The 27,999-nt window shown below is 46.1% G+C and overlaps 1 long non-coding RNA gene across 1 annotated transcript in view; it reads left to right on the top strand.

Annotated features, from left to right (window-relative positions):
- The window catches only part of LOC128353000 (uncharacterized), a 36,588-nt gene extending 8,959 nt beyond the window's left edge, over nucleotides 1-27,629 (top strand). The window contains exon 2 of the long non-coding RNA XR_008320774.1: nucleotides 17,021-27,629. This is a non-coding gene — a long non-coding RNA (uncharacterized LOC128353000). The remainder of the gene's footprint in view (nucleotides 1-17,020) is intronic.
- Nucleotides 27,630-27,999: the final 370 nt, after the last annotated feature.

Below are 27,999 nucleotides of genomic sequence, written 5' to 3'. Positions count from 1 at the left end.
TGAATACAGCTGGAAAGTGTGATGTAAAAACTCCTGCTTCCCCCGCCCCCATCTACTCTCTACCTTACAAAATGGTTGTAGGCTGCTTCTGAAGACATTGCCTCTGGACTCTCATCCAGTCATTGGCTGGTGCTTTGGGGGCAAGGTGCTCCAGAAAGTGGTGGTAAGTTCCTCAGCTCCAGAGCTGCCTGCCCCATCTCCCATCTAGCCACTGCTTATAAGCAGCATCAACCACTCCCGAAGCATTGGCAGTTGCTTATCATGTGCCTCTGGTATCCCCTCCCGCTGCCAACACACACAATTTGCACATACTAATCATGAACTGGTATCCATATCTGATTTTTTCTTCCATGGAGCCAATAGCAACTTTGGGGGTGGGGGTGGGGAGATTTAGATGGGGGAAACAGCAAAGGAGGAAGGGGCTAAAACCTCTTTCCCAGGCTGTCACTTTCTCAGTCATCAAAGCAGCTGCATGGGGATGCTCATTGTTAAGAGAAACTGAAATTCTTCTTATGGCATATCCTCCAACATTTCACTGATGAAAATAGGGACCTATTTTGGAATGTGTGTGGGGCATGGCCAAGCAACCTGGGAGGTGTGGCATACAGACTACAAGCATGCTACAAATAGAAAGCAGATAATATAAATTGCATGTAGGGCACATTGTTCCAGGGATACACTTGTAACAACCATTTTTCATAATGGTTTCTTATTAAGGGTGCATAATGCCTGAGTGCCCCTGCAGTCCAGATTTGCTGAAGACTGGATTTCGCCCAGTATAAGCTGTGCACTGCATAGTGCTTTCGTATTTTGCACCCACTGACATGCAAATGCACTAGAGACAGGATGTATCCACTCAACCACTTGGAGGATTAATTATGAGGGTCTCTGGGGAGGGAGCTGAGTCCTGAAAAATGACAACTCTATCAACTTGCATGAAAAAAAAATTGAACAAGGCATCCCCAAGGGTCAAAACTAAGGACAAAATTAAGTCAGTGATTTATCAGGGACAGATTCCAGAAAATAGGGACTGTAAACAGGGACAGTTGAAGCCCTTGTTATGGATCTCCTGGGTCTTACCTAATGTGAGCCTAAGTGGGACTTACTTCTGAATAGACATGCTTAGGATTGCCCTGTTCGAATAATTGCAAATGCCAGCTGTTTCTGCCCATGACTTGCAAGAGTTCAGCAGCTAAAGGACAGGAGACACTGAGCAGGCTCCATCTCAAGCCTGTGGCATCAGTGGAGCCACTGTGTCCTGGGGTAGTTTATCTGGAAAGATGTCTCAGCCTTGCTGTCTGTCTTCTATTTTCCCCCTCCTTCTAACCATCCAAGGCCACAATACAGTAAGTAACCCAAAGGCCAGAGCAAGAACTAGTCTTGGGGACCTCCTCTTGAACCCTCAAATGCTGACAGTAGATCAACAACAACAACAATAATACATTTGGGGGCTGCTAGCCATGTGGGCTAGCAGTTTGCCCCCTTTCTCTGCACCTCTGTATCCCTCCACTGCCTCTGCCTGGCCCTGTAATCTGGGGCAGCATTAGGAGGAGGTGCATGAGACTTGGGCCCCCAGTGCTCAGAGCTCTGTACCTTGTCAGCCACATCCTTCTTGAATGAGGGGTGGGCGATTACCTCTGCTGCTGCCCCAGCAGCAACAATCACTTCTAATCTCTGTCTCCTCCCTAAAAGGTGCTCTGCTGGTGACAAAACAGATGCTTTAGCCCCCAATACAGCATTTGTTTCCTCCGGTTTCCCTTTAAGGAGTCAGATCTAATTATTGGGGGAGGGGGAGATAATTGAGTTTAATTATTGGGGTGGGTGGGCTTGGGGCCCAGATCTTTTGAGCACCTAGCAATGCCCCTGCCTGGCATACACAACTGCTTTTTCACTGCACACACACACCCCCATCACACACACACACACACACACACACACCTGCTTAGTGCTGGAGTTTAAGGGGGGAGCGCTTGGATTCAGTAAAACTACTTGAGTGAAGCCTTGTCAGCTTCCCCGCCTGTTGCCCTCAATCAAAGTGTTTCATCTGGGAAAGTTTCCTCCGGTAATGAAGCCAGAAGCAATTCCAAAGATGCCACCATCCTCCTCAGTGCTCTGCCTTGTGCAGCAACATAAGGAGCGCGGGCTCCTGAGGCATAGAGATTAGACAAAGACCCGGAGACATGCACCTAGCAGCTTGGCTGAGGCGTCTGATCACACGTGCTTTGCTGAAGTTACATTTGTAGCTGCTGTGCTCTTTTAAGACTGCTTTTGAAAGAGGAAGAATAAATTAGCAGGCTCCACCAAAGCTGTAGGTTTCCACGTGGGAGTTTCCTCAGTCTGAAATGAACATTCCAGATTTAACTCTCTCACATTAGCTCAGCTAGGCAGCAACATGGCTGGATCTGTATATTGTGGAAGCATTAATTAGCCATGTAAGATCACAGACAGCAAATTCAAGTTCCCCACAGACAAGTGACTCATCTCCTCTCTTACTCCATTGACTTTCAGATGTTGCTCTCCAGCTTGTGCTGAATTGTGGCATGTAACAAGTTTAGGGCTTCTTAGCATAATACAGTTATTCTGATAACATTGGGCTTTGCCCACAAGTGGCTGCCACAGTGCTCATTTCTTCTTTGTACTCTGGGTAAATAATATGCCAGTTACTACTTTATTAATCTTTCATTCACAAACAGAATTGCCCAGGGGTGTCATAGGCCAAGTAAAGTCTTCTAGGAAAACAAGAGCAGACTTTCTTTGCTCAAGGGCTAGAAAAATCGTACATTGCATTGATATATGCAATAAGCCAGCATGGTGTAGTGGTTAGAGTGCTGGACTAGGACCGGGGAGACCCGAGTTCAAATCCCCATTCAGCCATGATGCTAGCTGGGTGACTCTGGGCCAGTCACTTCTCTCTCAGCCTAACCTACTTCACAGGGTTGTTGTGAGGAGAAACTCAAGTATGTAGTACACCGCTCTGAGCTCCTTGGAGGAAGAGTGGGATATAAATGCAAAAAGTAATAATAATAATATAGCAATCCAAAGTTTTCAAAGGGCTTCACATACTTTACTTAAGTAATTTTTATCAACCCATTAAGGTAGCCCAACATTTTTATCTCCATATTGCAAACCAAGTACAGTGGCTGAGAAACAGTAGCTTGCCTAATGCCACCTATATGCATACTTTGCGTTTTTTAAAAAATGGATAATTTGAGAATAAATACAACTCACCCTTGTGGAGAAGCTGATGACTAGGAGAGCTGTGTGCCCAGCAGCAACAAGCCAGCAGGGCTACTTGAGGCTTGCTCATCAGGAACAACTCTATTCCAGCCTGCACTGTGCATTTCACCCCACATGCCCCTTTCTCCACAAAGTTCAAACACCAGCCTCCTCTGACTGGATTACAGAATCCCATTGGGACAAATGGTACATTTTCATTTCATTTTCAAGGAGAGCTTGAAAGGAATAACCAGGTTCACAGTTTTGGGGTGCTCATTGATCCAGCACTGTCACTAGAGGCTCAAGTGGCCGCTGTGGCTCAAAGCACCCTTTATCAGCTCCGGCTAGGGATGTGCAAACTGGTTCGGAGGTTCGTGGTTCAACGGTTTGGTTTGGGGGGTTGGGGGTTCAGGGGATCGCAGGTTTGGAATCAAACTGAAACACACACACACACACCATTTCCGTCCAAACCCCCGCACCAACCCGCATTAAAAAAAAAAAATTAAAGAATTTTAATACCTGTAGCCCCTTTGAGGGGCTTCCTAAAGGCCGTGTGTGTGTGTGTGTGTGTCCGTGAAGGTACCCCCTCCCCCCGCCAGCCTCGTTTATCACTGCCGTGGCCCGTAAAACCTTCCTTTTTGGCCCATTCAGGCCTCTGTAAATCAGTGCGGTGGCCATTTTGCTTGATGCCACACATGCTCAGATGGCCTCTGCGAGGCCTGGCATGGCCCAGGGCCTCACAGAGGTCATTTGAGCATGCGTGGCACCCATTTTTATGGCCATTGTGCATGCTCAAATGACCTCTGTGAGGCCCTGGGCCATGCCAGGCCTCGCAGAGGCCATCTGAGCATGTGTGGCATCAGGCAAAATGGCCACCGCACTGATTTACAGAGGCCTGAATGGGCCAAAAAGGAAGGTTTTACGGGCCGCAGCGGTGATAAACGAGGCTGGCATGGGGAGGGGGAACCTTCATACACACACACACACACATACACACACACACACGGCCTTTAGGAAGCCCCCCAAAGGGGCTACAGGTACTAAAAATAATAATTTAGTTTAAAAAAAAATAATAATAATGAACCCGCCCCCCGCACCCGGACTGAACTGAACCTGGAGGAGGTTTGATGGGGGCCGGATCGAACTGGCCCACACAGGTTCAAGTGCAGCTCACACTCAAACTGAATCGGGCTAGCTGGTTCCATGCACACTCCTAGGTCCAATTGATACACCTTACCTGGACAGAGGCAGCTTAGCCACAGTTACTCATGCTCTGGTAATCTCCCACTTGGATTACTGCAATGCATTGTATGTGGGGCAGCCTTTGAAAATGGTCCAGAAACTGCAGCTGGTACAAAATAAGGCTGCAAGATTATTAACTGGGAGTGGACATTTTGAGCACATTACGCTAGTGCTGCTTTAGCTTCTAGTCCATTTCCAGGTCAAATTCAAAGTGCTAGTTTTAACATTTAAAGCCCTAAATGGCTTGGAAGTGTCTTACCTGAGAAAGGAGGCCCTCAACAAAGTGCCCCTGCCAAATGAGGTGAGGTGTGTGACTGCTAGGGAGAGGGCCTTTTTTGGAGTTTGCACCCCATTTATGGAAGAGCCTCCCCAGTTCGGTTTGCCTGGCTTCATCATTTTGTTCTTTTAGATGCCAGGTAAACATCAGGTACCTTTTTGTTCACTCAGGCCTTTTAAATATTGGTTTTTAAATTTGATTTTTAACTGATTTTTAAAGAGTTTTTAAATTGCTTTGTATGTTATTTTATTTTTCCCCTGCCCCCGGTTTGTTATGATTTAATGTGTTGTGTGTTTTTCTTTCATGTTTTAATGTGTTGTGAGCCGCCCATAAATTTCTCTGTGTAAACTGCCCTGAGCCATTTTTGGAAGGGCAGTATAGAAATTGAATAAATAATAATAAATAATAATAAATTGTTATGGGGCAGCTAACAAATAAAGTTGTTTTTATTTTTGCTGTTATTTTATCCCAAAAAACTCATTTAGGAGTGTGCACAAAACCAGGTTTCCCAGTTTGGTTTGCATTGGAACTGGACTTGAACCAAACTGGGCATGTTCGGTTCCCCCTGAACAACAGCCCCCCCGCCCACCGGCTCAGCTTGAATTTGAGCCAGATTAGGGGTTCTAAAGTGGGAGGGTTAAACACTCACCACCTCCAAGGGGTGCTGCCGTGGCCATGGGGAGGTCCTTTGGTGGTTCCCCTCCCCCCTGCCATCCCTCCCCCCGGTCTCAAATGGCCCAGTTCAGGCCATTTTCAGCCTGTTCCAGTTCTCTCTGTCCTGGTGGCAGCCATTTTGGAGGCCGCTGCACATGCATGCAGGCCATCTGCATGATTGGGTTGTGACCCAGTCATGCAGATGGCCAGTGTGCATGCACAGCAGCCTCCAAAATGGCTGCCACCAGCACAAAGAGGTGTGGAATGGGCCGAAAACACCCTGGAATGGGCCAAAATGGCCCAAATTGGGCCATTTGAAACCACCAGAAATTCTCCCTGTGGCTGCGGCAGCACCCCCCGGAAGTGGTGAGTGTTTTTTGGTTTTTTAAAATTCGACTTCTACTCTGTTGAGCAACAAGGTGATCAGTACACCAACAAAGGTTTCAATCTATCCCTAGTCCCCAAACTTAAGTACACACAATATGGTCAGACACTTTGACAGAGATTCTGGTAAGGGAGATGGTATTTTTATAGACTTCCACCCTCAATAAACCTCCCCATCTGGAAAATCTCTATTTGAACAGCTTTGGAGTGCTGCTTTGACAAAAGGTTGTAATGAAGCATAGTTTCTTAATTAGTCTGCAAGATATTTTTCTGCTTGTCATCTTAGAATTTGCAACAAACTGCAGACTGGGCTAAATGCTATACCTCTCGCAGAGACATCTATTATCCCCTTTTCAGTCTGAGAAAAGAGTTCTGTGTAATTCAAAAGCTCACATACCCAGGGCATATCTAGGGTGGGGCAGGCAGGGCACGTGACCTAGGCACGACTTGAAGGGGGGCGCCATTTTTAAAAATTAAAAAAATAGCTGCCGAAAACAAAATAACCATCATGCATGCTCAAATGGCCTCTGTGAGGCCCTAGAGGCCAGTGGGGGGGAGGGGTTACCTTTGAAGATCTCCCCACCACGGTCTTTAGGAAGCCCTCCAAAGGGGCTACCGGTATTTGTTTTTAAAATATATATATATATATAATATAAGTCACTGTACACATATTCAGATTGGCACTATGTACAGAGAATCAGGGCTTGTGAATACTGAGCTGAAGCTTATGAGGTAGAATTGGATTCATTTGCTCTCACTTTGCTTCTTGTGATAAGTGAGTTAAATGTGATGTCTAAATAATATGGCTATTAATGGTGAGTTTGTCTTTGAATCAGTGTGAAATCCTTAGTATTAAGGCCACTGGGAGTTTCTTGATCTCTTTCTCTCATTTTAACTGTCTTTCTGAAAGACTAGAACATATCCCAAGCAGTGACACAGTTTACTCTGCATATCCTTTAATTATTTTCAGAGCATCTGGGAAAAGTCAAATTCTCCATTTATTTTTTAAACTTATATAATAGTGATGCTACAATGCATAGGAGAGAATTAGACAGGCACTTCTGTTTAGTTTTCCAAGTATACCTCCACATAGTATTTGGGTATTTCATGAGCCCCAGCACACTGAAATTTGTAATTTTCCAGCATTTTTTTGTCTGGCTACGTCCACTGCTAAATAGTTTTTGAAATATTAAAAGATTAATAAGCTTGACTTGTATTTTTGAGCTGATATTATGGTAAAGTTATCTGAAAGATTGATGTCAGATGTTTGGACAGGGGGCGCAATTTCAGTGCTTGCCCTAGGCGCTATTTTCCCTAGATACGCCTCTGCACATACCACGTTGTGAACTTTCATCCTGGTTTTACTATCCTTGTACTTGTTTGCTGTTTTTCAGACATGAAATCTTCCATGTTCCTTTTTGGTACAGGCTGTAGATATTGATCATTTAACCACCCTTTTCAACATACCGTTGGACTAGTTAAAGAATGGTAATGGATTATTCCACTCAATCAGAGCTGTGGTATAGCGAAGCAGCTCTATGTTTTTATTCCCAATGTGGGAGTGCGGTGGGGAAGGGACTGAATTGGTTGTTCAGTAGTGAGGAAAATGTACTCAACTATGTTCAGAAGTTATTCCCTGCCTTCAAAGTCTTGTGCAGCTCATACTTTTGCAAATAAGTGATGGGGGAAGGTTGTGATTATTCATTGCCAGGAGGCTGGTGTGTCCACTCTAAAAACATTGATAGGCACTGTGCTGGTGGTTTCTTCTATGTGCACAAATAATATAAAACCCACCTAGCACACATGCACCTCAACTATAGCCCCACCAACTCCAAAGTTCCCCAAAGTTCCCAAAGCCCCACCAACTCCAAAGCCAACACTGTCCTTTCCCCCACAGCCAAGAATTATTTCTGTGGACACACTTGATATCAGCTACTGATGCCAAACTGAACCTACCCCAAAGCACATACAGGGTGAAACATGCTAAGCTAAAGAAGGTGCTTGTCAAATAGCCATGACTCAAACACTCAAACATTTGTGTGTGTGTGTGTGTGGCGGGGGTGGGGTGGGTGGGGGGATGCCCATACATCAAATTCCCATACATTTTTTGGGGGGTGATACTAGAACAATAGTGAAGTGGAGCCAGTTTCTCAAAAACATCCAGTACAAGAGTAATTTCCCAATGTGCTGACCTCTAAGAGTGCCACACTTTCCCCAGAGTCTGGTGAGGATGCTTAAGAGAAAGAGAGTCTTGTCAAGCCCTAGCATCATCTTCGAAGGTGGGAAGCGTAGTCCTTTCCAGCATTTCCCCCACAGAGCTCTATGGAGAAAGCACTGGGAAGGACTTCACTTCCAAGTGCTCCATCATGCATACTTCCCAAGATACTGCTGGAGCTCCAGAGGGCTCCATTTCCCTTAAAGGGAAACATGCATCTCTGGGGAATGTGCATTCCTGTGCTATTGGTACAGTTGCCTCTGTGTGTTGTCTGGGGAGCTGTGCGGAATGTTTGGTTTCAACCTGTTCGGATTCTCTTACCAGAGAGAATTCCCAACACAGCCTGGTACTCTGAAGGTGACTGGGCTGGGTTGGAAACCCATTACCATGAGTTAATGGGGAGCGGGGGATGAGACTAAATTACAGATCATAAGAAAATAAGAACAGCTGTGCTTGATCAGGCCCAAGGCCCATCTAGTCCAGCAACCTGTTTCACACAGTGGCCCACCAGATGTCACTAGGAGCCTACCCTCAGGAGTTGAGGGCATGCCCTCTCTCCTGCTGTTACTCCTCTGCAGCTGGTACTCAGAGGCATCCTGCCTTTGAGGATGGAGGTGGCCTATAGTCACCAGACTAGCAGTCATTGATAGAACCTTCCTCCATGAAGTTATCCAAACCCCTCTTAAAGCCTTCAAGGTTGTTGGCTGTCAACACATCTTGTGGCAGAGAATTCTACAAGTTGATTATGCGTTGTGTGAAAAAGTACCTCCATTTGCTGGTCCTAAATTTCCTGGCAATCAGTTTCATGGGATGACTCCTGGTTCTAGTGTTATGTGAGAGAGAGAAAAATTTCTCTCTATCCACTTTCTCCACACTATGCATGATTTTATAGACCTCTGTCATGTCTTCCCACAGTCATCTTTTTTCTAAACTAAATAGCCCAGGTGTTGTAGTAGTCTTGCCTCACAAGAAAAGTGCTCTAGGCCCCTGATCATCTTGGTTGCCCTCTTCTGCACCTTTTCCAGTTCTACAATGTCCTTTTTTAGATGTGGTGACCAGAATTGTACACATTCAGGGGTGTAGCAAGGTTGGAGTGGGCCCAGAGACAAGATTTTAAAATGCCACCCCTCACTGAAGCTTAGCTCATGAAGTAAAGAAATCTTAAATGAGGCTGAATAGTGGTAAGAAAAAGCATAGTAAAAACCTATTTGCCACAATAGAACATCATCCTAAATTATTTTTTTTAAGGTTTTGTAAATTGTGGACAATGCAAGTCATTTAATGGTACTAGAGAAAGACACGCTGTTCTAGTAGCTCCAGGTCTTAACACTCACATCAATTTTGGAGGATGAATACAACTGAAGGAAGCCCGGGCGGGCACGTGTCTGGGGGAGTCAGTCATGTGACTTGCCTCCGCGGGGGGCCCCCCAAGGGAGTGGGCCCCTAGACAACTGTCTCCCCTTGCCCTATTATAGTTACGCCCCTGTACACAGTACTCCAGGTGTGGCTGCAACATAGTTTTGTATAAGGGCATTATAATATTAGCAGTTTTATTTTCAATCCCGTTCCTAATGATCCCTAGCATGGTACTGGCCTTTTTCACAGCTGCTGCACACTGAGTCAACACTTTCAACGAGCTGTCCACCACCACCCCAAGATCCCTCTCCTGGTCAGTCACCAACAGCTCAGATCCCATCAACGTATACTTGAAGTTGGGGGTTTTCATCCCAATGTGCACTTTACACTTGCCAACACTGAAGCACATTTGCCATTTTGTCACCCACTCCCCCAGTTTGGAGAGATCATTTTGGAGCTCCTCACAATCTGTTTTGGATTTCACTACTCGAAAGAGTTTGGTATCAACTGCAAATTTGGCCACCTCTCTGCTTACCCCTACTTCTAAATCATTTATGAATAAATTAAAAAGCACCGGTCCCAGTACAGATCCCTGGCCACTTCTTACTTACTTCCATTGTGAAAACTCTCCATTTATCCTTACCTCTGTTTCCTGTCCTTCAACCAGTTAGCAATCCACACATGTACTTGTTCCCTTATCTCATGACTGCTAATTTTTCTCAGGAGTCTTTGATGAGGAACTTTGTCGAAAGCTTTTTGGAAGTCCAGGTATACTATGTCAACTGGATCACCTTTATCCACACACTTGTTTACACTCTCAAAGAACTCCAAAAGGATTGTGAGGCAAGATTTCCCTTTGCAGAAGCCATGCTGGTTCTCTCCCAGCAGGGCCTGTTGTTCTATATGCTTTACAATTATATCCTTGATGATGCTTTCCAACAATTTGCCTGGAATTGACATTAAGCTAACTGGCCTGTAATTTCCCGGATTGCCCCTGCATCCCTTTTTGAAAATCAGTGTTACATTTGCTACTTTCCAGTCCTCCGGTACGGAGCCTGATTGCAGGGATAAGTTATATATTTTAGCAAGGAGGTATGCAATTTCACATTTGAGTTCTTTGAGGACTCTTGGATGGATGCCATCCAGCCCTGGCGATTTGCTAATTTTCAGTTTTTCTAGACAGTTTAGAACATTAACTCAGTTCTTTAGCCTCCATCCTCGAAAAGCCTGGTTCAGGAACATATATATGCTCAGAATCCTCTGCTGTGAAGACGGACGCAAAGATTAGCCTATTAGCCATGCTGGCATCCTCCTGGACTTAGTGGCACCTTTCCTCCTTTTGGGTATACAATCTAACTGGGCTTCTAGTATTGTGGTTTTGAGTGAACTCCATGCATTCTGGAGCAAAGTGACTCTCTAGATTTTCCCTTTTTGCTCTCTTTTCACCATATTCATCATTTTGGAGAAGTTTCCTCTTCTGAAATTCAAAGTGTCTGTGTTAGACTTCCTTGGTGATTCTCTCCCCACATGTATACTGAATTTGATCGCACTATGGTCACTGTTCCCTAAAGGGTCGATGACATTGACATCATGCACCAGGTCCTGGGTGCCATTCAGGATTAAGTCCAAGGTCGCCTTCTCTCTGGTTGGTTCCATGACCAACTCTTCTAGGGCACAGTCATTCAGCATATCTAGAAATTTGACCTCTTTGACCTGACTGAATTTAACCAGTCTATGGACTGGTTCTCACGATCAGTGAGACCCGGTTTTAACCTGTGAGCAGGAAGAGCGGGTTAAGCCCGCTCTCCCCGCTCACAAGCAGGCAGGAGTTCTGGGCGGCCGGATTGGCCACCCACACGATGGCCGGCCCTGAGATGGAGCCGGCAGGGGGTGGGGGGAGCGGGGGCCGCGCGGCCCCCACAAGCCCCAGTATGCCCTGCGCGAGTGTGCAGGGCATACTGGGGAGACCCCCAAGTCGGGAGGCGGCTTTTCGCCTCCCAGCCAGGGGTCTACTCATGAGTAGGCATTGTGCGAAGCTGCGCTGCGGCTACTCACGATGGTAAAAAGCAGGTTTGCTGGAGCGCTCGCTCCGCAAACCTGCTTTTTACCAGGGGTTCTCAAGCGGGTTTGCCACTCAAGAACCACTGGGCTTGGCTGCGAGCCCGGCAGTTCTTACGGTCACCAAAAATCGAGCTAGCCTCTGCTGAGAAGCGCCCCTATGTGTGGGTAATTGAAGTCACCTATTATTACTGCCCTGCCTTTCCTTGATGCCTCCCTGATTTCCTCCTGCAACTCCCAGTCACTGTCAGCGTTTTGATGAGGAGGGTGATAGCACTTCTCCAGTAGCACATTTCCTTTCAGGCCTTGTATTGTCACCCACAGGGTTTCTGTGAAGGACTCCAGTCCACCTAGGTTTTCTACCTTTTTAGACTCTATCCCTTCTTTAACATACAGTGCTACTCCACCTCCAAGGCACTCCTCCCTGTCCTTTATATAGAGTTTCTATCCAGGGAAAACAGTGTCCCACTGGTTCTCACTGTTCCACCATGTTTCTGTTATGCCCACGATATCTATTTCAGTGTTAGCAACCAAGCACTCCAGCTCACCCATCTTGGCTCGGAGGCTTCTGGCATTGGCACATAAGCACCTCTACGCTGAATCTCTTACCTGGTGTATGCTGTCTTTCTTTTGACTCTTTGACCAGCTGACACAGGCTTCTTTCTGCTCTTTATGTGGTTCTGTTCTGTCTCTTTCTGTTTTATTTGAATCCTTTGCACCCTCAAACTTTAAAGGATTGCATTTGCTGAACCGGATACTGTCCAGCTCCTGTCGGCTATTCCCCAGACGTCATTTTAAAAGCTGCTCTGCAACCTTTTTTATTTTAAACACCAGCAGTCTGGTTCCATCTTGGTTCAAGTGCAGCCCATCCCTTTTGTACAGGCCTTTCTTGCCCCAAAATGTAACCCAGTGCCTAACAAATCTAAACCCCTCCTCCTGGCACCAACATCTCATCCACGCATTGAAACCCCTCAGCTCGGCCTCTCTCACTGTACCTAAGTGTGGAATAGGTAGCATTTCTGAGAATGCTCCCTTGGGGGTCCTGGACTTCAATACACTACCTATTGGACTAAACTTGGCTTCCAGGACCCCCCGACTACATTTCCCCACATCGTTGGTACCGACATGCACCACGACAGCCGTCTCCTCCCCAGCGCTGCCTAACAGTCTGTTTAGACATTGCATGATGTCCGCAACCTTCACGCCAAGCAGGAAAGTCACTGTGCAGTCAACACGCAGGTCACAAACCCATCTCTCTATACCTCTAATGATTGAATTGCCCACTACAAGGAGGCCCCCATCCCCCAGAGGAGTATCCCTTGTGCAAGAGGATACGGGCTCATCTTCCACGGAAGAGGTCCCTTCTAAAGGAGCATTTCCCTCTTCCTCAAACTGATGTCCTCCTTCCCCAAGACCTTTATTCTCCCTGACAGCAGAGGAACTAGCAGCCCTGGAGTTGGATGCCCCTACCACATCCCTGAAGATCTCGTCCGCATGCCTCTCTCAGCTTCTCCAGATCCACCACCTTGGTCTCAAGGGAACGAACTTGTTCCCTGAGAGCCAGGAGCTCCTTGCACATACCCATGACTTCTGCCCACGGAGCAAATAGTCATATATGTGACACTCTGTGCAATACACTGGGATGTGCCCCCTCCCCTCCTGACTTTCTATCTTAATAACTGGTTTTGTTGGCTGTTTACAGTATTTAGAGAGAGTTTATTAGAAGGATAGGTCTCAGCTGTATTGGTCAGCTATTTAACTGTCCAAAATGCCTTTCTCAAGAATATGAGGGAGGTATCAGTACTTATATGAGGAAGGGATTTGTACTTAGCTTCTCTTCTCCACCAGGCTCCTTGTGATCACAGGGGCTTGTTCCAGGCTCCCCTGCACACTTCCTGCTAAACTCCCACAAAACTCCAATGCCCTGTTTGCTATGCTCTCGGGCTTTCACCTCTTATGTAGAGAGTAGGCTTCAAACTGAGACGCAGGATGTGGCTCAAAGGAATGTGGGGCCTCCCACAGCCCTGGCTGACTCCACCCCCTACAGGCAAGGACAAACAAAAGCTGGATTCCAAAGGATTTTGCTAGCCCTGGCAAATGCTAGCCCTGGCAATTAACAAATACACAGACTAGGACTTATCCCTTAAAGAGAAACCAGCCCCTTAAAATCTCCCCTTCTCCTGTTGTTGTTGTTGTTTCACATTTTATATCCCGCTCTTCCTCCAAGGAGCCCAGAGCGGTGTACTACATACTTGAGTTTCTCCTCACAACAACCCTGTGAAGTAGGTTAGGCTGAGAGAGAAGTGACTGGCCCAGAGCCACCCAGCAAGTCTCATGGCTGAATGGAGATTTGAACTTGGGTCTCCCCAGTCCTAGTCCAGCACTCTAACCACTACACCATGCTGGCTGTTAGTTTGAAGGGGGGAAAGGCTTGAATGTGTTGATGCAGTCTTATTTACCTGTTTTCAGGGGCGTAAGGATAATTGAGACAGGGGTGCGGCTGCAGAAGAGAGAGTCACCGCTGCCCAGGTGCTTGCCAGCCACTTGACTGACACCCCTGCTGCACTGAGTACTGCACCGGCCATGATCCCTGAGCTGCCCCAGTCCCAGCAAGAACAGGTGCCCCCCTTTATTCTCAGTGGCATCAATGCAATCTCATTCCACAGACTCAGCTCCTGCTCAGCCCTACTGGTTCAGTTGCATTATCAGGATGAACCTGTGTGAAACAGGTAGGTATGGCAAGGGCGACAGAGTGGGCAGTGGCAAAGACTGCCAGTTGGATGGCTCAGCAGGCAGAAGTGGAGGAGAAAGGAGGTGGGCAGCTGGGCCACCATGGGGGGACCCATTCTTAAATCTTGCTCCAGGGCTGTCACCAACATTACTATGCCCCTGGTTCAGATCTTGTAAGAGCTTGTGAGATTCTCTTGAGCTTATTGTCTTAGGGGACTGCAATGTCCACACTGAACCCCCACCCCACAACAGTAGGGTTGGCCCAGGATTTCATGACTGCCATGACAACTATGGTCCTATCTCAATTGGGCCCTACCAACATGGCAGGACATACTCTGGAACTGGTTTTTGCTGACCAGGAAATAAATTATTTGGAGGTGGGGGAGTGATACAACTCCCTTGTCATGGACAGATCATCATCTGGTAGGGTTTAGTTTGACTGCTCTGTCTACTATGCAGGGGTGGTGGACTGTTGTATTCTATCCAGAATCTTTTGTGCTTTGTTGTTTAGAAGTTTGTCCCAGTGGGGATCCTGTAGAGAGTGTGGGAGGTGGAGTGAGAAAGGAAACAGGAGGGAAAGGAGAAGTAGAAAATGTAGTTGTTTCTGAATAAACTCTTAATTAAATCAATTACTTTGTGTTTGTGAGGGAAGCAACTATAAAACATGGACCAATTAGAATGGTCTACCCCCAGAGGCTTATGGATCTGCCTGGTTTCCAGACAGCCCTTAGGGAGTTTCCAGTGCCCAGAGTTGGTGACACTGTTAATGACCTGGCGAATCACTGGGATGTGGAGACCACCCAGGATAATGATACAGTCACTCCTAAACACCATCTCCAGCTTGGTGGAGCCTGTGCTCCTTGATTTTCTGGGGAGCTCAGGGCAATGAAACAACTTCGACAATGGTTGGAATGACGCTGGAGGAAAACTCATAACAAATCCGACTGAACACAACTAGAGCCCATTTTAAGGACTATTCTATGCCGGTGGGAGTTGCAAATAAATGTTTTTTCTCCACTTCTATTGCATCTGCTCAGAGTCAGTGCAGGCCAGCAGAGCTGTTCTGTGTAGCAAAGTTCACACATCCCCCTGTGACCATCTACAGCCCATTGTGACCTGTTTGCAAACCACTTTGCAGATAAAGTCGCTCACATCATGCTGATTTGGACTCCAGGGTTTTGGCAGTTCCAGCAGGTGTGACCTGGGTACCGTTTTGTCCTATTGTGTTGGATTAGTGCATCCAGGTCTCCAGCTGTCCAGCAATGCTGTCCAAAACCCCACTTCCTCCGATTTTCCATGAAAAATTGTGGGGGTATTTTTTAAAAAATAAAGAGCCACAAAATGACTCCGTCCTGGAAAATGGTGGCTGGAAATAGAGGCGCACTTTGCCAGAGACCTTGGTGATCTGGTCTGTGGCCTCCTGTTCTGAGGGGCCTCCCCAGAGCCCTGCTGCTGCCCCGCACCAGCCCAGCCACTCCCCAGAGCCCTGCCACTGCCCTGTGCCCGCCACTCTAACGCGCAAATTAATTTTAAAAAAAAAACCTTTTCAACTGCTGCTGTGTGGCGGGGATGGTAGCAGAGACAGGGGGTGGCCAGCGGGGTGCAGGCACTCAAGGGGAGACCAAGGCAGGGGAGGCAGAGGCGGTGGCAAGAGCTCCTTCCCTGAGCCCACCTGCTGTCCAAATGACAGGTCCAGCCTTTCGGCCATTTAGGGGCTCTCTGCAGCTGGTGCTCATCTGGGCGGGCAATCTGCCTGCGCAATGGAAGTAAATGGATCATCTGCAGGGAGGTAAGCTCTTCAGGGCTTCCTCCCAGGGGCATAACTATAATAGGGCAAGGGGAGACAGTTGTCTGGGGGCCCACTGCCTTGGGGGGGGCCCCCAGAGGCAAGTCACATGACTGACTCCCCCAGCCACGTACCCGCCTGGGCTTCCTTCAGTTGTATTCATCCTCCCAAATTGATGTGAGTGTTAAGACCTGGAGCTACCAGAACAGCATATCTTTCTCTAGTACCATTAAATGACTTGCATCGTCCACAATTTACAAAACCTTTTAAAAAATAATTTAGGATGATGTTCTATTGTGGCCCATAGGTGTGTGTGTGTGTGTGTGTGTGTGCTTTTTGTTACCACTATTCAGCCTCATTTAAGATTTCTTTACTTCATGAGCTGAGCTTCGGGGGGGCTGGCATTTTAAAATCTTGTCTCTTGTCTTGTCACTCCAACCTTGCCACGCCCCTGCTTCCTCCCCACAAACCCTATTGCCATTTCTCACTGCTCATGAGAAACTGCTCAGGGACTATCAGGGTCAACTTACATCCTTGCTGCTGCTAATTATTTACTTAGTCAAATGCAAATAGAACAAAAGACCCTAAATTTTTCTGAATACCTGGCTGGGTCTCTGCAAGAGCAGCCATGGCTGGGGTCAGTTACTATCTAAGTTTCTTGTAAGAAGTCCTTTCCCCCCATATCATTCTCTTGTCAATGCCACATCAGATTTAAGGGCCTTCAACTTATTACTGCTAGACAGATGAAATATGATTCCAGAAGAAAACAATCAGCTAAAGCATATGTTTATATTCAATTCGTCAGACAGCATATTTGCTGCTGCACATCCATCTGCATGCACCAAGCGACCAAACCAATGTGTGACTGTTTACAAGCTACTTAGCCCCTGCCCTGGGTGTTTGTGGGCATGCTGCTTTGCTTGTAGACAACAATACAACAGCTTAGCCCCACCCTAGCAGCCCCCAGTTTGACAAAGAAGCAGCTCCCAGTTGGAATGGAGGAAGGAAGAAGTACAGAATGAAGCCCCAAGTAGCATATAGTAAGTGAGGAGGTGTATTAATTTATTCACTCTCCTTTTCATTTCCTTATTTTTTTCACAAGGTGTACAGGTCAAAGCAGAGAAGAAGAGAAAAGAGAAGAAGAGGATGACCAGCAGCAAGGTGGATGGACTCAATTACAACAGCAATGAATGCACCACTGAGAGACCCACAATGCCAAGCTGAAGACAGATCATCCTGGAGAGAAGCTATCTTTGTGGTTGCTAAGAGTCGACACCGATTTGATGGCACTTATCAATCAATCAATCAATCAATCAGAGGTTAAAGCAGGGCTGTACAACTTTGGCCCTCCAGCTGTTCTTGGACTACAAGTTCCATCATCCCTAGCCACAGTGGGGATGATGAAAGTTGTAGCTCTCCTGCAGATGTTGGATTACAAGTTGTAGTCCAACATCTACAGGAAATCTGTACTGCCCTGGGTTAAAGCGTTGGACTAGGACCAGGCAGACATAAGAACAAGCCTGCTGGATCAGGCCCAAGGCCTATCTAGTCCAGCATCCCATTTCGCACAGTGGCCCACCAGATGCCCAGAGTTCAAATCCCTATTCAGCCATAAAAATTTACTGGGTGACTATGCAGCAGTAACTTATCTCCGGCTGGCTGTAAGACAGCCTGTTGTGAGAATAAGAATAACCATGTACACCACTCTGGGCTCTGTGAAGAAAGAGTCTTCCTTCAGTATTGTCTGAGCCTTGAAGTGTTGGGGTTTTTTTTTGGATAAAATTCACCTGTGTCTCTTATTTTTATCAGGCAGCATTGTCCGATCATGAATGTTTTGGCTTTTGTAAGTATGATTTAAGATAGGCTGTGCTCAAATTCGTGTAATTTGTTTGAGAGACATGACAAGAGAGCTTCTATAAGATTTCCAGTCATTGCAAGTTGCTGGAGTCCTTCATGATGTGCTTTTTAAGGCACTTTTATTTCTTAATTTAATAGTGATGTGTGTTGACATGAGTTTGGCATTTCTGTTGACTCAGGTTAAAAAATCTCAGGAGGCAAGGGTGGAAAAAGCCTAGTCTGGGTCTGAGATATTAAGGGAATAGCTTCACCTCCTGCTTGTGGACTTCCCAGAGTTGTGTCCTTAAAGGAATCCCTCCCACCTTCGAGCCGGCCAAACCACTGGACTTTCAAACTGGTCCGGAGGTCCATAAGGGGCCTCCAAACTGTTTCCATGCACATCCCTAACGCTTACTGCCCTTGCCACCACAACTCTCTGCAGACCCTCTGCCCTGCCCAGCCTTTGCCTGGAGGTAGAATGTGATTTCCTTTGGGGGGTTATTTCCCCCATCCTGGATATTTAGGGATCAGCATGGGAGGTAGTGCAGATTGAGAAGTCTCTGAATATTTAATTTAAAACAGATTGGGGAATTTGCTGGTTTAAAATAATTTTTAAATTAAAAATATCTATCAATAAAGTGGCTTGTTTCATGGCAGAGCATTACAAAAATGTCTGGAAGTGAAGCTCCCCTTAGACCATCATTCCAGCCCAATATGGAAGAATCTGCCCTTTGCCATCATAAAAGAGGGGTAAAACACCTCCCTTTCTGCCCCAGCCTTTGATCACCTGGAAAGACTTGGCATAGGGTTTTGATATTGAGCAGAGATGTAGGGCAGAGTGGGAGGAATATGTATAATTAAATTGAAGTGGATTGGACAAATTGTTGGTTTTTAATTAAAAAAAAAAAATTAAACACATCCAAAAAGTCCTATACGTGGCTTGTTTCATGGCAGAAAATTACAAAAAGTTCTGGAACAAACAAACAATATTATATATATGTATAAGTGCACTATGTTCAAGTTCGTTTGCAACCCAGAAGGTCTGAGTGAGAACTGTGAAGCATGTATTGTGCTTTTATTTTTATTTTTATTTTCTTTAGAAATGCACTATATGTCCAACTGGTTGGACATGTCCAAAAACCTCACTCACACTATTCATACTGTATGTCATCAATCAGTTTGATTCTGTAATGATATGAAATATTAAGGAGGCCCAGCACATGCTGATTCTCCCCCAGCCCCACACCTTCCTAGGGATGGCCCTGCTTCTGAGCATATGCAGATAGGGATGTGCGAAAAGGTTCAATTCTGAAACTGTTCGAAATCGAACCAGTTTGGTTCAATAGCTCAATTTGGTTCAATGTTGAGCCAACCCCCCCCCCAGCCGTTTGAGGGGGTGCACTTTTTAAAACCAAAAAATCACGTTATTATTTGTACTTAGCCCCTCGGGGGAGGTTCTCCAAGGCCGCGGGGGGGGGCGGGGGTTGCAGATGTTTCCTTATGTATAAAAGTAGACCCAGTTCGGGCAATCTTTTACTCTTTCCAGGCCTTGCCCCCATCGCGGTGGCCATTTTGGAGGCCATTGCACATGCACAATGGGCACTGCGTAGCCGGGTCATGACCAGCCATGCTAATTCCACATGACCATGCTAATTCTTGCTATTTCACTATTTCTCCCCATCTATCTCCCTTGCTTCAGTGGGACTTACTGGTCTCCTAGAGGGAGCAAAATATGCTGGGAGCACAAATTAGTTTGGTTTGATTTACATCCCTGAGCATATGCAATCCTATATGTAATGATCAGGGAAGGATCTCATGCAGTTGAATGCAATGGAGTTTATTTTTAAGTAGACATGCTTTCCTTGCTAGTAAGTCCTTTAGGTTTCAGTGAAATGCCTGAGGCTGGAATTCTTACCTGGCTGCAATTACACACAGCCGGCTGTACTGCGAATTTTCTGGGAGGCATACTGCGAAATTGTAATGAAAAAACCAGACCAAATAGTGGATTTATTATTGTTGTTGTTGTTGTTTGTTTGTTTTACACAGTCAGACAGGTGTTATTGACTGGTTTGTTTTATCCAGACATCAAGTCCTTCCCAAGGACCAGGGATGGCTGAATTTTATTGTCAATGTTGTTGCTGTTATAGATATCGTCGCAGAATATAGGCTGTTCCCAGTAAAGCTGCTTTTTGTAATTGGCTGATGGTGATTTCTGTGGCCCCTATGGTGTTGAGGAACTCTTCAAGTTGTTTTGGAATTGACCTAGGGCGCCAATTACCACTGGGATTATTTTGGTCTTTTTCTGCCACAGCCTTTCAATTTCAATTTGTAGATCTTTGTATTTGGTGATTTTTTCTATTTCTTTTTCTTCTATTCTGCTATCCCCTGGTATTGCTATGTCGATTATTTTGACTTGTTCTTCTTTCTTCTCAACTGCAGTTATCTCTGGTGTATTGTGTGGCAGATGTTAGTCTGTTTGTAGTCGGAAGTCCCATAATATTTTTGCATCTTCATTTTCTACAACTTTTTCAATTGTATGGTCCCACCAATTTTTGGCTACTGGTAGCTTGTATTTTTTGCAGATGTTCCAGTGTATCATCTCTGCCGTCATGCCTTTGTTTTTAGTCAGTCTGTGCAATCTTTTTACAACAGCTGATTAGGTGGTCCACGGTTTCATCTGCTTCTTTACAAAGGCAGCACTTGCTGTTTGTTGTTGATTCTTCGACTTTTGTTCTTATTGCTTTTGTTCTTAGTGCCTGTTCTTTTGCAGCCAGTATTAAACCCTCTGTTTCTTTCTTCAAGTTGCCATTCTTAAGCCATTGCCAGGTCTTGATGATATTTGATTTTCCAGTTATAATGTGCAAATATTGACCATGCAGTGGCTTATTTTTCCATTTTTCTGCTTGGTTCTTGACTTGTGCTTTCTTGTAGGCCTGCTTTGTTTCATTGGTGTTTAATAGTTTCTCATTATTGACCATCTGAAGTGCATCTTCTTCACTGTCCTTGATATTTTATTTATTTATTTATTTATTTTTACATTTCTATACCGCCTTTCGTTAAAAGAAAACCCCAAGGCGGTTTACAAAAATTAAAACATACAATAAAAAGCAGTAAAAACATCAAGCTAAAAACAAGCATAAAAACAAGACAACAGATAAAAACACACAAAAGCAGCAGTAAAAAAACGATTATGTAAAAGCCTGGGTAAAAAGCCAAGTCTTTAAAAGCGTTCTAAAAGCTGTGATGGAGTCCGAGGAACGAATGGCCACTGGGAGAGCATTCCAGAGTCTAGGAGCAGCAACAGAGGCGGCCCTGTCGTGGCCAGATCTGCCTTCTAGAGAAAGGGACGCAGCTTTCGCACCAGCCGAAGCCGTGCAAAGGCACCCCTGGCCACCGCCTCCACCTGAGCTTCCAAAAGCAGAGCCGGGTCCAGTAGTACCCCCAAGCTGTGTACTTGCTCCTTCAAGGGGAGTGCAACTCCATCCAGAACCGGTAAAATCTCCTCATCCCGATTGGCTCTCCTACTGATCAACAGTACCTCTGTCTTATCCAGATTCAATTTCAGTTTGTTAGCCCACATCCAACCCATCACAGCCTCCAGCCCCCAATTTAGGACATCCACCGCCTCTCTAGGATCCGATGACAAGGAGAGATAGAGCTGAGTGTCATCCGCATATTGCTGACAACTCAGACCAAATCCCCGGATGACCTCTCCCAGCGGCTTCATGTAGATGTTAAACAGCATGGGGGACAAGATCGAACCCTGCGGGACCCCACAGGCCAACGGCCACGGGGCCGAGCAGTAGTCCCCCAGCACCACCTTCTGGACCCTCCCCTCAAGAAAGGACCGGAACCACTGCAACGCAATGCCTCCGATTCCCATACTCGAGAGGCGGCCCAGAAGGATACCATGGTCGATGGTATCGAACGCCGCCGAGAGGTCCAGCAGAACCAACAGGGACGCACTTCCCCTGTCTAGTTCCCGGCGTAGGTCATCCACTAGACCGACCAAGGCAGTCTCAGTCCCATACCCGGGGCGGAAGCCAGATTGAAAAGGGTCCAGATAATCCATATCATCCAAGACCCTCTGCAGCTGGGACGCCACCACACGCTCCATCACCTTGCCCAAAAAGGGAAGGTTAGACACAGGTCTATAGTTGTCCAGGTTGGAGGGATCAAGGGAGGGCTTTTTTAATAGCGGTCTTACCACCACCTCCTTGAGGCACGATGGCATCCTGCCCTCCCTTAATGAAGCATTAACGATCACCTCCAGCCATCTACCTGTCCCCTCCCTGGCAGCTTTTATTAGCCATGAAGGGCAAGGGTCAAGAGCGCACGAAGTCGCCCGCACACTGCCCAGGATCTTGTCCACATCCTCAGGCCACACCAACCGAAAAGAATCCAACACAACGGGACCAGATGGTACCAAAGGCACGTCTGCCGGAACTGCCAAAACTCTGGAGTCCAGGTCAGCATGGATGCAAGCGACTTTATCTGCAAAGCGACAGGCAAACCAATCACAAAGAGCTGTAGATGACTCCTCCCCCATTGTCTGGGGGGGGGGGTGGAGCAAGGTTTTCACCACACAAAAGAGCTGTTTGTCTGCACTGAGCAGACGCAATGGAGGCGGAGAAAAAACATTTCTTCGCCACCCCCACCGCCACGGCGTAGTCCCTGAAATGGGCTCTAGCCCGTGTTCAATTGGATTCGTGACGACTCTTCCTACAGCATTGTTCTAGCCGTCGTCCGAGTTGCTTCATCGCCCTAAGCTCCGAGGAAAACCAAGGAGCAGAACGGGCTCCACCAAGCCGGAGAGGGCGCTTGGGGGCAACCGTGTCAACAGCCCGGGCCATCTCTCAATTCCAGAGATCAACCAAGGCCTCGACAGGGTCACCAGCTCTGGACACTGGAAACTCCCTGAGGGCCGTCTGAAATCCAAGCGGATCCATAAGCCTCCGGGGGCGGACCATCTTAATCGGCCTACCACCCCTGCAGAGGGCAGACAGAGCAGTCAAACTAAACCCCACCAGGTGATGATCTGTCCATGACAAGGGAGTGGTCTCAAATTCCCCCACCTCCAGATCATTTATTTCCCGGTCGGCAAAAACCAGATCCAGAGTGTGTCCCGCCACGTGGGTAGGGCCCGATACCAATTGAGACAGGCCCATGGTTGCCATGGAGGCCATGAAATCCTGAGCCGCACCCACTAGGGGGGCCTCAGCGTGGACATTGAAATCCCCCAAAACAATAAGCCTGGGGGAACCCAAGGCCACCTCCGAGACCACCCCCGCCAGCTCAGGTAGGGAGACTGAAGTGCAGCGGGGTGGACGGTACACCAGCAGAATCCCCAGCCTATCTCGGAGGCCCACCCTCAAGGACAAACACTCGAAATTCTGAGATTGCCTGACCGGGCACCTGGAAATGGGGAAGGTCTCTTGAAAGATGACTGCAACGCCTCCTCCCAGACCCTCGAGGCGGGGCTGCTGCAGGATCTGGAAACCTGGAGGACAAAGCTGAGAGAGACCAACCCCACCCAGCGCATCCAACCAGGTCTCCGTCACGCATACCAGGTCAGCACGCTCATCCACAATCAAATCGTGGATGAGAGATGTTTTTGCGTTAACTGACCTGGCATTCAGCAGCAGCACCCTAATCCTCGAAGGAGTGTTCTCAGAGCTCCCTAGGGTCAGAGGGTTGGGAAAAGGGCCGGAAAAAGGAACAGGCCTCAATTGCCTGGACCGATTTCCCCTGTAACGGCCTGCCCAACTCCCACCGCCATACCTCCCTCTGCCCGCTACCCGTGATATTGCTGCCCCCACTCCAGACCCACTTTTTTGCTCTCCCAGACACATCCCCCCAGACTAACCCACCACAGCTTCTTGGCTTAATTTAAAACCAGGACCAGACTTATACAATCTCTGCTGACTTCTTGATTGGAGGAAGACGGATCTTAAAGGCAGAAGGAAAAGGTCTTCAGGGCCCCAGGCAGCTCGCCCCACGGCTGAGAGCCACAAGGACGAGAGCCCTTGTGCTCTCGCCCTTCGGCTCATGCCCTTCGGCTCACGAACCTGGCTCAGCCTGAGCTTTAAAGCAGCAGAGGCTGATGGTGGATGGTACATACCTGGAGAAAAGGTGGGGCAGAAGACAAAGCACAGTCACTGCCTTGCCCAAGATGTTCCCTCTTATATTCTTCAAGGCCTCTTTTCTCCTCCTCTACTGTTTGATGGACTTGCAGCATTCCTCTAACACCTGAGCTGCAAGGGAGGTATAGCCTATCTACATTACTGCGGGGGTGCAGAGCATGACTGATGGTCATTATTTTCCTAGTCTTACGATCTAGCGACTCTAGCTCTGCCTGGGTCCAGTCTAGTATTCCTGCAGTGTATCTGATAACAGGTATAGCCCAGGTGTTTATGGCTTGTATGGTGTTCCCGCCATTCAGTTTGGACTTGAGGATTTTTCTAACTCTCCTGATGTATTCACTTCCAATTTTTCTTTTAACTTCAGTGTGTGCGATGTTATCAGCCTGGAGAATGCCCAAGTATTTGTAATGTTCTTTCTCTTCCAGGTTCTTGATCTTGCTTCCATTGGGCAGTTCTATTCCTTCTGTTTTTTTATTTTTCCTCTGTTCATTATTAATGCAGCACACTTGTCTAGTCCAAACTCCATTGCTATATCGCTACTGAATATACGGGCAGTGTTTAGCAGTGATTCGATTTCTGACTGGGACTTTCCATACAACTTCAGATCGTCCATGTACAGCAGATGGTTGATTTGACTTGATGTTTTAGATGTTTGGTATCCGAGGCCTGTTTTGTTTAGTATTTGTGAAAGTGGAGTCATGGCGATTACAAACAACAGAGGGGATAGTGAGTCCCCTTGGAAAATACCTCTTCTAATGCTAACCTGTCCAAGTGTCTCAACATTGATTGTTAACTGTGTACTCCACATGCTCATTGCTTTTTAAAATAAATATCTGAATGTTTTTGCTGACACCAGTTGTTTCTAAACATTTTAGTATCCATGTGTGAGGCAATGAGTCAAAGGCCTTCTTGTAGACAATCCATGCAACACTTAGATTTGTTTTCCTTCCCATGCAACACTTAGATTTGTTTTCCTTCTCTTGCAATTGTTTTCCTTCTCTTGCAATTTTCTAAAATCATTTTGTCAATCAGCAGCTGGTCTTTTGTGCCTCGGGTGTTTGGGCAATTTCCTTTCTGTTCAACTGGAAGCTGCTTATTAGTTAATAAGTGTTGCATTACTTCATCTGCTATTATTCCAGTTAATAATTTGAACATGGTTGGCAGGCAGGTTATCAGTCTATAATTACTTGGAACCACACCTTTTGCTGGGTCTTTCATTATGAGATGAGTTTTCCCAGTTGTTAGCCATTTTCCCAGTTGTTAGCCATTGTTCAGTATCACCTCCTTGCAAAATGTGATTGAACTGTTTTGATAGTTGTTTATGAAGGCTTGTTAGGTGTTTAAGCCAAAAGCCATGCAGTTCATCGTCGCCTGGCGCAGTCCGATTTTTAATGTTCTTTGCTCTTTCACTTATTAATTCTGTTGTTATTATTAGATCTTGCATTTGTTGGTTACATTTTTTGACCTCTTTCAACCAGCCTGCTTTTTTATTATAATCTACTGGATTGTCCCATAGTTTCCCCCAGAATTGCACTGTTTCTTCTGTATTTGGTGTTTCTAGGTTTCTTGCAGTTTCTCCTTCTATGCTTTGGTAGAAACGTCTCTGATTCAACTGGAATTGGAGATTCTGCCTGTATTGTGGCTTTGTATCTGCTAATCTTCTTTGATACTGCCGTTATTTGCTGCTTTATTATTTCCAGGACTTCTCTAATTTTCCTTGAATCTAGGTGGTATTTTTGGATCAGATACTGTCCGGTGTTTTCATTCTTCAGCTTCTTGTCTTTCATCTTTCAATTTACTAGCATCCGACCTAAGTCTGGCGATTTTATTTTCTAATCTAATCTTCCATTTAGGTGATGTACGACTTTCTTTTTTGACAGGTCCACTGATCTTATATCTGAGCTCTTGTGTTGTTATTGTTGCGGCACTGTACATTAGTTGGTTTGTTTCTTGCAAATTATTGGTTGTTATTTCTGCAAGTGCAGCATTGACATCTTTTAATGCCCGAGCAAGTTGTTTTTTGGCAACTGTTTTTAGAGCTGGGAGTTGAACCCTGGTGGTTGTTTGGTTCATGTGCTCAGTTATTTTTTGCTTTAGTACTTGTTGCTTTTCTGTTAAACGGCATTTGGGTTTTTGAGATGAAGGCAAAGGGGAGGTTGCCTGGTTTTGATTATGAAACAGTTCAGCAACAGTGGCATCCTCTATTTCCAACACCTTCTCCACCTGCGCCTGAGCAACTTTTTCAGTTGGTAGTAATTCTTCTTCCATATCTTGAGCCTGTGTTGCTCTTTGCAGTTCTTCCAGATCAACTTCTGTGAATACTTCATTTCTTATTAGGAATCTTCTCTGGTCTGCTAGCCTTTGTTCTGTTATTTCTGTATCTGGATGCTTCTCTTTCCAAATTTGGTATATTCTTTTTAAATAACCTCTTCTAGTTGGACTAGACTTGTAATAGCAGATCATTATTTCCTTGTTGGCATTTTTTGTATATTTTTTCCTATTAAGTGACATTTCTTCCAGTAACCCTGCAGTCTCCAGCCCTGGTTGCTCAACTGAAGATCCTGAGTCCTGTAGCCCACTTGTCACCAGATGTCCAGGGACTCCAGCACCTGGTGCGTTCCTTGTTGACCCAGGCGACGACCGATCCGGTATAGATTTATTAAACTTACATCTCACCATATTGTTGATGGGAGAGGCTCCTCTGGTGAGACCTGTCCAGTATGGTTGGACCTCTAGCATAGCTCTCACCTTCCTCAGAGCATGCAAGCCCCACAACCACGCCAAGGTATTTATTATTATTATTATTATTATTTACATTTTATATCCTGCTCTTCCTCCAAGGAGCCCAGAGTACTACATACTTAAGTTTCTCCTCACAACAACCCTGTGTGAAGTAGGTTAGGCTGCGAGAGGAGTGATTGGCCCAGAGTCACCCAGCAAGTATTATGGCTGAATGGGGATTTGAACTCGGGTCTCCCCGGTCCTAGTCCAGCACTCTAACCACTACACCATGCTGGCTCCACGCTGGCACCATGCAGACCAAATAGTGGACTTTTTAACCCTGGATATAAGTCAGGCTACACTCTAATGAGCAGTGAAAACCCCATATTGTGTGTGAACTGCTCTCTGATAACTTGCAGGGACTCTGTTAAACAACAGAGTCTACCATCTTGGCTTTTATCCTATTTCAATTGTCTCATATTTCATTGCTTAGTGGTTTGAGCATTCTGAACCCTTTTTTGGAAAAATGTATATCAAACCCCTATTGCTGATGTGCCTCTTCCTTTTATGACTTGCTTTGGGTATATTTGATCCCAACTTCTGAGTAATAGTTGTCCTGCAAAGTTTTATTGTACTGTGTATGTACTTCAGTCAGTACTTTACTGATGATCAGGGTCAGTGTGTAGGGGGTGAGGCTGGGGGTAACTGGAGATAAGCTATGCAAATGTAGCACCTGACTCTTTAAAATCCACCTCGTAACTGTACAGTATGTAGTAACGATCCAAAGTGCTTGAAAAATTAAAATGGCAAAATACTTATTTGCCCAAACTAGGCACAGTTACTATGTTTCTTGAAGGGTAGTATAATTGAAGTGTCTAATTTCTGGGCATGGAGCATTATTATTGTTGCTATGAAAATTGTATGTTAGTGTTTACTATTATTATTGGGTCCTTGGAGGAAGAGTGGGTAAAAACATAAATAATGAAAATAAAAATAAATTGTTAAATAGCATTGCTTGTTATTATTACTTGAACATTTTAAAATGCTTCATAATCATTTATGATTGGGAGGCGTGATTGCATTTAATTGTCAAAATGGAAGGGGACTGTGGCCTGACCAAGGGACTGTGAGCCAAGGCCACTGATCTTTTCAGGACCAAGCAATGCCCCTGTTGGGGGGCCATGAGGATACAAAAGCCCTGCCTGGGCTGGGACCTAGAAAATGAGACCTTGAAAATGGGGACATCTAAAAAGCGTTCCCTGTCAGAGTTCCCTCTAACAAGGCTTCCAAGATGTTATTCACTACAACTCCCAGCAAGCCCAGCTGCAATGGCCTTTGGCTAGGGATTATGGGAGTTGTAGTCAACATCTGGGAATCCCTG

The sequence above is a fragment of the Hemicordylus capensis genome, chromosome 4 (assembly GCF_027244095.1).
Source record: "Hemicordylus capensis ecotype Gifberg chromosome 4, rHemCap1.1.pri, whole genome shotgun sequence".
Taxonomy (NCBI): domain Eukaryota; kingdom Metazoa; phylum Chordata; class Lepidosauria; order Squamata; family Cordylidae; genus Hemicordylus; species Hemicordylus capensis.
Note: the sequence above shows the minus strand (reverse complement) of the source record. Positions and strands in the feature narration are given on the sequence as shown.